Source organism: Populus euphratica, unplaced genomic scaffold, assembly GCF_000495115.2.
Source record: "Populus euphratica unplaced genomic scaffold, PopEup_1.0 scaffold104.1, whole genome shotgun sequence".
NCBI classification, from domain to species: domain Eukaryota; kingdom Viridiplantae; phylum Streptophyta; class Magnoliopsida; order Malpighiales; family Salicaceae; genus Populus; species Populus euphratica.
The window spans coordinates 262,242-273,692 of record NW_011499915.1 but is presented as its reverse complement, the minus strand read 5'-3'; the positions used below and the strand labels follow the sequence as shown (position 1 = coordinate 273,692).

Here is an 11,451-nt window from a genome sequence, read left to right as displayed (position 1 = left end):
ATGTTCATAATCAAATCCAAGGTTCATTGCTCTTTTATCCTCAATAATCATATTATGCATTATTATGCAAACTTTCATAATATTTACAAGCTTTTTTTCATCCCAGTATCAAACAGGTCCACGTACAATTACAAAACGAGATTGAAGCACCCCAAATGCCCGCTTCACATCCTTTCTTACAAACTCTTGCTTACTTGCAAAATATTTTCTCTTTGCTTCTAATGGCCTTGGGATTGTCTTAACAAAAGACTGACCAATTAAGATAAATAATTGTATAATTGACAGGAGTAGTTCGACCTTCAGCAAGTACAATGAAGATAGATGACCAATCAAGAACATTAATATCATTTAATGATTCAGGCATTCCTAAAAAGGCATGCCATATCCAAAGATCTTGTAAAGCCACCGCCTCTAGAATTATAGTTGGTTCACGATAATGACCATTATACATCCTATGCTATGCAATTGGACATTTCTTCCATTTTCAATGCATGCAGTCAATGCTTCCTAATATCCCTGGAAATCCACGTTGCTCTCCAGTCAATAATAATCGACAAATATCGACCTTGTTTGGTGCCCTTAGATACCAATAACCAAAAACTTCTATGATTGCTTTGACGAAAGCTCTAAGATTTTCTATCACAGTGGTTTCTCCAATTCAAAGATATACATCAGTAAGATCTATAGAAATATCATATGCAAGTATTCTGTGAGCTGCAATTACCTTTTGAAGATAAGATAAATCAAGAACACCAAGAGCATCTGTTCTTTATTTGAAATATGGATTATGAACTTTCACTACATTTGCGATCTGAAGAAAAAGATAATAACTCATCCTAAATCTTTTTCGAAATTGGCTTTTAATGAATTTAAGATTTTTAGCAAAATAATCATTATATAACCTTAACTCACCTTCCTTTCTATTACGATTGACAATATTGTGACCAAGAATAGAGCCACAATACCCTTATCTCTGCGCTTGATTATTCGATTCTTCTTCAGCAACCACAGCAGTAGCAACTTTAAAAGCGAACATAAGAATGTCATTATTAAAATCAAAAGCATTATAAAAATTAAAATTAGAATGATTCATGATGAATTTTAATGAAATATAATAAAGATTGGAGAGAAGAAAATGATGAGAAAAAATGTTAAGGTATATGAGAATATTTATAGTTGGATTATTTTTTAAAATTTTAAAATCTTAGAATGTTGGCAGTTAATTTTTTCCCATTTGAAATTTTAAAATTTAAAATGTTGGCACTCATTTTTTCAAAGCTTGAATTTAAAAAAAATGAAAATGAAAATTTAAAATATTGGCTGTTTTTTTCAAAGTTTGAATTTGAATTTACTTTTAAAAAAATTAAATTTTTAATAGTAACATATAAAACTGAAAATTAAAAATATTCATATAAATAAATTTTAAATTTAATTTAAATTGTATCTTTTAACTTTCATATTACTTCATTAGTTTTATATTACTTTTATAAATTACTCATATTACTCATATAATTAATAACATCATAATTATATTATATATAAAATATCTAAATTAGTTATATAATTATATTAATAACATCATGATTTTACATGAAATATATTAAAATATAATTAGTTTTTTTAAATAATTTTTTATTATTGAAATGTACATAATAAAAAAAACTATATTTATACTATTTAAAAAGCCATTTTATCTATTTAGGTTTTTAATACACCATTTTTCATTGAAGATGTTATTATATCTTATGGCAGAATAGCTTTGAAGATCCCAGGAGACACAAAGAATCCAACTTGTAGACATCTCGGGTGCTGGCTAGTTTTATACTTCCATCCAAAATATCGAAAAGACAGAATAAGTCAGGACCATCGTTTTTCAGGCTTAATAATTTGAAACATTACTCGCACATGGAACTAGCAAAACAGGAGACGGAACGACGGGTCGGCTGTTTGTTTCTGTATTTTAAAAATGTTTTTAAAAAAAATTAATTTTTTTTAATTTTAAATTAATATATTTTTAATATTTTCAAATCATTTTAATATGATGATGTTAAAAATAATTTTAAAAAAATAAAAAAATATTATTTGTATATATTTTAACATAAAAAATTATTTGAAAAGCAACAACAATCATAATTTCAAACATGTATTAAAAATACACTGTATGTATTTTGACACAAAAATTATTTGAAAAGCAACCGCAACTATAATTTCAAACATGTATTAAAAATACACACAAAATACTTTAGTACGTAATAGGTAATGTCGAGACTCTGAGACAACAAAGCCATAAGATACTGAAGAGATTGACCGTCATTTTTCTCTTCCCTCCCTCTTTTTACTTCAAGAGGAGCAATTCAACCTATAAGTTGGCACAGCAACAAGTCGAACAGCCCTTGGTGCGGTGAGTCCAAACATATCGTTCATATCAAGGTCATCAGGCTTCATTCCATGAGGCAACTCCCACGTAAAACAATGGAGCAGATGTGCCACGGCCAACTCCAAGGCGTACAACCCGAGTTGCATGCCCGGGCAAGACCTCCGACCCGACCGAAATGCAAGAAACTCAAAATCCATCCCTTCAAAATCTGGCGCTTTACCGCCTTGGAACCTGCCAGATTTAAACTTATCCGGGTCTTCCCACGCATTCGGGTCACGCCCGATAGCACATGCATTGATCACGACACGCGATCTCGCCGGGACTCTATACCCGTTAAGGATACTATCTTCAGCTGTTTCATGGAGAAGGAGAGGGATTGGAGGGTGAAGACGTAGGGTTTCTTTCATTGCGCATTTGAGATGGGTAAGTTTCTCAAGGCCCGATTCAATGACTCTCCGATTCAAGCCGACCACGTCTTCAAGTTCTTGCTGGACTCTCTTGAGGTCCCCTGGGCTCTTCAATAACTCTGCAACTGCCCATTCTATTGCTGATGCCACAGTTTCAGTTCCACCAAACATCACATCCTGTAGAGGCGAAGTACAAATGCATATGTCTAAAACTAGTTTTCTTGCCCACCATACTGATCTGAATGCTTTTACCAATTTCTAATTGATTATTTTAATGTTAATTAAATGAACAGATTGGATGGTTTATTGAATTAAATATTCTATATTTGAAATCTAAATAATTTATATAAAGTTTAACCATTTTTTTAGTTAAAATAAGAACATAAACAATAAATTGTCATTTAATATATAATAACCAAAGAAATAGTAAAAACTAATGAACCTTCCAGAGGTGGAGTGATTTTACATATCAAGTACTATCATGCAGTTATCTAGTCAAGGTTAGAAGAGTTGATGGATTATATATATAATCTCATGTCAGTTATTGCACACAAATCCTATATTTATGGCTTGAGGCATAATTAAACATATTTCACTTGCATGCCCTTTTTAAAAAACAAATTTTTATTGTAATCTTAAAATTGTGGGAGTTTCATGGAAGAATCATAGTTTAACTATTACATAATGTTGAGAAAACTAGTAATAAATAACTAAACATCAATCTATGCAAATCAATTTACAATTCATAAGTTTCAAATTTTTTTTCTTTGTACAACCAAAATCAAGATCAAACAATCAACAAATATAAAATAATAATTACATAAATCAACACCAAGAGTTTACGTGGAAAATCCGATGCAGGAAAAATCATAGGACCGTAGTCCACCTAAAAATTTCCAATATCAACAAATAATAAGTTCATAACTGTTCTTTCTTATATTCAACTAAGGGCTATAACATACATATCATCAAAAACAATATATTCTTGGAATACAAGAAGATTAAATAGAGAAGTATTTGAGAAAAAACTCACAACATTGACAGTCCTGTTTTCTATCAAAACGGTAAACTTTCACATCATCAATCTTTGATCCAACCATTCAGAATAAAGAGTAACGTGTCTAGAAGCTGTTATCCAAATCTCAGTCGGATCCAATGATTAACGAGCTGAAAATAAAGAATGAAGATAGACAGTTCAACTACCTCAACTTTCTTTCTTTCTCCTGATTTTTTTGCTCAAAACGAAGAATGAAGATAGACAGTTCAACTGCCTCAATTTTCTTTCTTTCTCCTGATTTTTTTGCTCTCTTTTGTTCAATAATGTTACTACCTCTACAGTAACAGACCATTTAATTTAAAGAGGCAGCTCTTGACAATTAATGCGGTGGTCTTACCATCACATGGTGAAGGACTACACACAACAAATCTCTCCCTCACTCTTTTGTTCAATAATGCTACTACCTCTACAGTAACAGACCATTTAATTTAAAGAGGCAGCTCTTGACAATTAATGCGGTGGTCTTACCATCACATGGTGAAGGACTACACACAACAAATCTCTCCCTCACACATCATGTGAGGAATTCAACATACTGACAATTAATATATAAGCTTCAATCTAGGAGGCTCTACCAATCCTACTTCTCTTCTACAAATTAAAACTTCTTTTTCAGTAGAAGTTTGGTCATCATGTCTGACACATTGTTACCAATATGGATCTTCTCAACAACAAATGACTTCATCTCCATAGTATCTCGAATCCATTGATATATAACCTCAATGTGCTTTGATCGAGAGTGAAAAGTAGGATGCTTAATGAGATGGATTGCACTTTGACTATGATAGTACACCACAAAGTTCTCTTCAACTAAGCCAAGTTTATATAAGAACTTCTTTATCCATAACAACTTTTTGCCCTCTTCAGTAAGAGCAATATATTCAGCCTCTGTAGTGGATAATGTAACATATTTTTGCAACCTTGATTGCCATGAGACTGCTCCTCTTGCAAATTTCATCAAGTATCCTAAAGTGGACTTTCTAGAATCAACATCACAAGTCATATTTGCATTTGTGTATCCATCCAACACAGGTTTATTATTACCAAAACATAAACTAAAACAAGAAGTACCTATGAGATACCTGAATATCCATTTCACTACTAACCAGCGTTCTTTATCAGGATTGAAGAGGAACCGACTAAACACACCAATTGCATGAACTATATCAGGCCTTGTACAAACCATGACATACATCAAGCTACCAACTGCGGATGCATAAGGAACCTTTTTCATCTCATCTCTTTCTTCATCACTTGAAGGACAATTCTTAGAACTTAGTTTAAAGTGGCTTACAAATTGAGAACAAACAGGTTTGGAGTTATTCATATTGAATCTCTCAAGTACCTTTTGAACATATCTCTCCTGAGATACCACAGTTTCTCCTTCTTCCTATTAGGTGTGATCTTCATGCCAAGAATCTGTTTTGTCGGGCCTAAGTCTTTCATTGCAAAAGACTTGTTTAACTCTTCTTTTAAAATTTGATTTTTCTTAACATCATGACCAACAATCAATATATCATTCATATACAACAAAAGAATAATAAAGTTTCCATCTGGAAACCTTTTTATAAATACATAATGATCAGAAATGGTCTTGTCATAACCATGATCCACTATAAAAGAATCAAACTTCTTGTACCAATTTTTTGGAGCTTGCTTTAATCCATGTAGGCCCTTTTCAACTTGCAAACTAATTGCTCTTTACCTTTTGCTTTAAACCCTTTAAGCTGCTCCATGTAGATCTTCTCATCTAAATCACCATGGAGGAATGTAGTTTTCATATCAAGTTGTTCAACTTCAAGATTTAAACTAGCAGCTAAGTCAAGCACAACTCAGATTGAAGACATCTTGACCACTAGTGAAAAAATTTCTTCAAAATTAATACCCTTCTTCTGACTGAAACCTTTCACAACTAATCTTGCCTTGTACATTAGCAGTGAGTAATGTTCATCAATTTTCAACTGGAACACCCATTTGTTCTTGAATGCTCTCTTACCTTTAGGAAGCTTTACTAACTTAAAAGTATGGTTTTCATGCAAAGATTTCATCTCTTCTTGCATTGCTTTCAACCACTTTCTTCTCATATGACATAGCTTCATCAAAGCATTCTAGCTCTCCCCCATCAGTAACCAATACATACTCATGAGGAGAATATTTGGAGGAAGGTTGGTGAGGTCTAGTTAACCTTCTCAATTATGGCTCATCTAAAACTTCTTATATAACCTGTTTAGAAATAATATCAATATCATTATTAGTTTATTCATGATCACCAACTAATGGCTCATATATAACCTGTTTAGAAATAACATCAATATCATTATTAATTTATTCATGATCACCAACTAATGGCTCAATAAGAAAATCACCATTATCATCATTTTGCAAATCTCCCTCATGATTATCAGGCATCAAAGGTAACTATAGAGTAAGTCTTAGATTTGAATTAGATGGAATAAAAATAGTTGACTTTGTTTTCTCTTTCTATTTAAAGTCTTTAAGAAATAAAAATAGTTGACTCTGTTTTCTCTTTCTATTTAAAGTCTTTAATAGTTTGATCTTTAAAGAAGATAACATCTATGTTTCTAACAATTTTCTTCTCCTTTGTATCTCACAACCTATAGCCAAACTCATCGTCTTTAGAGTCTAAGAAAATGCAATGTTTTATCTTGCTATCAAGCTTAGACCTTTCATCTCGAGGAACATGTACAAATGTTATGTATCCAAATACTCTCAAGTGTGCATAAGAGATATCCTTTCCTTTCCAAACTCTATCTGAAACATCAAATTCAAGAGAAACTAATGGAGAAAGGTTGATAATGAAAAATGTATTCTTCATTACCCACCCTAAAGGGACTAAGGCAGCTTTGCATGAGAGAGTATATTTAATTCTTTCAATAATGGTTATTCATTTTCTCAACCACTTCATTATGCTGTGGAGTCTTAGAAAATGTCTTATCCAACTTGATATCATGTTCCTTGTAGTACTTCTCAAAAGGACCCCTATATTCACCACCATTGTCAACTCGAATACATTTCAGCTTTCTACGCGTTTCTCTTTCAACTCTAACATGGAAATCCTTAAAAACATCAAGCACCTGATATTTATATTTCAAATAGGTAGCCCAAATTTTCCTGGATTGATCATCGATGAAACTAACAAAGTACAATCCACCCCTAAAAGACTTATCAATCATAAAGCAAACATCAGTATGAACTAAATTAAGAACATGTGATTTTCTATGTGAAGGTGATCTTTGAAAAACAACTATGTGTTATTTGCTAACTAAATAATGAGTACATATGTTCAAGTTCATACCTTTTAATGGAAGGTAGTTCTTCTTGACAAGGATGTCAAGGTCTTTTTCACTTGAATGTCTAAGTCGTTTATGCCATAAATTAGTGAAGCAATCTTTAATCGTATTTACCTCTCCTTTGATCACCTTGGCTTATGACATGTAGAGACCTCTCTTCTTCCCTTTAGCAACAATTAAAGAATTTCTGGATAGCTTTCATTTACCATCTTCAAAGTAATTGTGATAGCCTTTTTCATCAAGAGTACTTATATAGACCAAGTGTAGGCGCATATCAGGCACATGCCTAACATCTTTGAGAAGCAACTTGCATCCAGTGTTGGTTTTCAAACAAATATCTCCAATGCCTACAACACTAGTCATCCCTTGATTTTCCATCTAACTTGACCAAAGTCATCAGCAGTGTAGGATATGTAAAAAATATGTCGGGGTGTACATGGTAAAAAGCTGTTAAATCTGCAACCCAGGTGGTATCCTGACATGCAAGATTAACACAACTATGATCACAAATAATTGTAGCATCACCATCAAATACAACTACAGTTGTACCATTATCTTTATTCTTGTCTTCATCTTTACCCTTTTTATCTCTTTTATACTTTCTCTAGTCTTTTTGAATATGCCCAGGCTGATCACAATAATAACACTTAATTCCCTTCCTTGACTGAGATCTTTCTATTAGCTTTCATTTGCCTTTTCTATTGTTGGATTCTCTATCTTGCTTATCGTAAGAGAACCTACATTGATTTCTCCCTTGAATTTCTATAACAAGTGCATGAGACTCGGAAATGCTTGTTCCTTTCATCCTCTTCTTTTCATTGAGGATACAATCCTTCACTGTTTTCAAAGTGATCTTTCCATTCGAAGTAGAATTGCTAAGTGACACCATCAAAGTCTCCCAATTATCCAACAATGAACTCAATAAGATTAATGCTTGTATCTCATCGACTAACTCAAGATTCATTAATGATAGCTGATTCAAGAACCCTTGGAATTCATTTATATGTACCGAAGCATCTTCACCGTCTTTGTACTTTAAATTTATAAGGTCTCTAATTACATAAACCTTATTTTGTACACTCTCTTTAGCAAAGGTTTCTTCAAACATCTTTCAAACAGTATAGTAGTCACGTTCTTGAGACATATAATTAATGGACTTAGAAGATACCCATTTTCTAACATAAACAATCGCTTTTCTATTAAGCACATTTTATTTTGCCTCATCCATCTCATCAGGCTTTTTTCTTTTATACTCAAGCGGCAAAGCTACATCATTGTAATATAAGTGATTCTCCATCATTGTTTTCCATAGAAAATAATTGGAGGAATTGAGCTTTATCATGCCCAAATCTTTCTTTTTCCATTTTAACTACACAAGAAATTCAATTTACACAACCAGTACTCTCATACCACTTTGTTGGGAAAACTAGGAACAAATAACCGGACACCAATCTACCCGAATCAATTTAAAATTCACAAGTTCCAATTCTTTTTCGTCTTTATGTAATCAAATCAAGATCAAACAATCAACAAATATAAAGCAACAATCACACAAATCAACATCAAGATTTTTACGTGGAAAACCCGATGTGAGAAAAACCACGGGACTATAGTCCACCTAAAAACTCCATTATTAACAAATAATGGATTCACAACTATTCTTTCTTATATTCAACTACGGGCTACAACATACATATCATCAAGAACAATCTATTCTTGGAATACAAAAAGATTAAAAAGAGAAGTATTTAAGAAAAAACTCATAACATTGACAGCTCTGTTTTATGTCAAAACGGCCAGCTTCCACACCACCAATCTTCGATCCAACCTATCAGGATGAAGAGTAACGTGTCTAAAAGTTGTCCAAATCTCAGCCCAATTCAATGATTAACGAGCTGAAAATGAAGAATGAAGACAACAGTTTAGTTGTTTTAACTTCCTTTCTTTCTCCTAATTTTCTTGTTTTTTTTTTTCAATAATATACTACCTTTACAGTAACAAATCATTTAATTTAAAGAAGCAACTCTTGATAATTAATGTAGTGGTCTCATGTAATACTATTATATAGTGTGGGACTACACACCATATAAAAATAGCCATTTGTTTATTAAAAGGCGAGTTGATTTTCAAATAATCTTTAATGGATAAGATCGAAAGTGAAAAAATGAGGTAAATAGAGGCAAAAAAGAAAATAGGCAAAACAAGAAAAATAATTGTAACAAATCGTATTGCCTAGTGCGAGAGATTCTAGCTTGCTCTGATGTTAAATTTATGTCACTATAATCAATAAAAAATAAATAAGGGAATATCATAGAGTAAATGTTCTTAATTTACCATGATGAGAGCTTTGATATTATCTTTGTTGAGCTTGATGGTGGACTTCGATTCGTCAAAATTATTTTTCGAAGCATCTTCACTGTAAAAGGCAAGTAATTCATCCACCATGTCTGTGTCTCCCTCTTCATTTTCATCTTTGGAATTGTGACTTTCGCTAGTCTTTTTCGTGATTAAATGCTCGTCGATGATTGTGTCAATAAACCCATCTAAAGAATTTCTTGCCAAATCCCGTGCAGGAATCCAACCCAACCAAGGAAAGAAATCAGCACACTAGAGGCTCCAAAAAGCTTTGAAAATTGTTGCAAAATTGACATAAAATCTCCTTGCCCTTCATTTGGAGATGAACCAAAAGCAGCCTTACACGTTATACTCCTTGTTAATGTAAACACCAGCTCACTAATATTAACTGGTTCCCCGGTTTTTTTCAACACCTGTCTAATTATAAATTCCACTTCATCTCTTATGGAGGCCCAAGATTCAGCTCTTTTTCGACTAAATAGCTTCATGACACAGATTTTTCTCATTGACGCCAGAATGAACCATAGTTGGCAAAGGCCATATCTGCTCTATCATAGGTTAAGTAAAAAATTGCAACATTTGCAGGCCTGTTGGCAAAAACAATATCTTGGACTTGGAGGACTTCACAAGCTATTTCTGGCGGTGACACAACCACAACATGAAGCCCTTCCATTTGAAGGTGGCAGAGCCCACCGTATTGTCTTGATAGTCTAGCTAAATCACGGGGGGGTCAGTTGGTCCATCATGCCCATGTTGCCAATACTCGGATACCCTCTTGGTCCAGGAGGGTATGGGAGCTTCTTCTGCATCGGAATCAGTAAAATTATGGAGACAAATAGAGAGACCAAGATGAAAAAAAGCATCGGAGAAAATTGAAGAGATTCGAGAGAATCCATGGGTTTGTGTTTGGCACAAGGTGACTTTTGGGGTAACAGGCAATAATCATTGCATGGCTGCATTTATATAGAGAGATTAGTGAATTAGCCGTATCTATAAAACGCTGGTGTGTTCAGAGAAATTGCTTGCATAAGTGGCGACAGCACGATGGCACGTGGAAGAATTCCATGGGAACATTTGGAGATTCCAGATTTGATTTGCTACTGACATCGGTCACCGGCCACCACTTGCCTGCATTCCTGTTTTATGTTTTTCAGCCCTGAGTCCTAATGACAAGGGTCTGTTTGGTTAGCAAATTAAGGGAGAAAGAGAGTGAAGGGCCAGAGTACAAAATGGAATAAAAACAATTCCCACTTATTGTTTTTTTTATTTGATAAGGTTGTCTCAGAATCACTTCCTAAAATACCTCAACCATTAAATCTGCGAGTCCAACGTAAGATTCTTGCGTAAAACTTATGAGATTATTATTTCTTCGCATAATTTTAAGAAAAATAGTGGTCAAAATTCGCTTTACTCAAATAGTTGGGTTGACTTTTCGTTTCTGATTGAGTATGCCTAAACGTGGTATAAATAATATTTTTTAAAAAAATTAATTTTTTTATATTTTAGATTATTTTAATATATTGATTTCAAAAATAATTTTTAAAAAATAAAAATAATTTTTATATATTTTAACATGAAAAATATTTTAAAAAACAACCATAATTACACTTTTAAACAAGAAGAGTAAAGTGAAATTCTTTTTTTTTTTTCATTTTTCAAAAATTTGTGATGCTTAAATTGAAAATGGAAACAATTTTTTGATCTCCAATTACTCTACATGCCCAATAAATTACGAGTAATGCTAATCTTATTTCTAAAAAGATATATATTATCAAATTACTACCTAGAAAATTTCAACAACTTCTTTTAGCGGACCTAATGGTTAAATTCATTTATTTTGAGTACATTTATTTTTATATTTTTGAAATATTTTAAAAAATTTATTTTTTTATGTTTCTAAATCATTTTAATATACTAATAATATTAAAAGTATTTTTAAAAAAA

At 32.5% G+C, this 11,451-nt stretch overlaps 1 pseudogene; it reads right to left on the bottom strand.

The window, feature by feature from the left end:
* Nucleotides 1–2,240: 2,240 nt before the first annotated feature.
* On the bottom strand, nt 2,241–10,515 carry LOC105134473 (cytochrome P450 84A1-like; annotated as a pseudogene).
* Nucleotides 10,516–11,451: the final 936 nt, after the last annotated feature.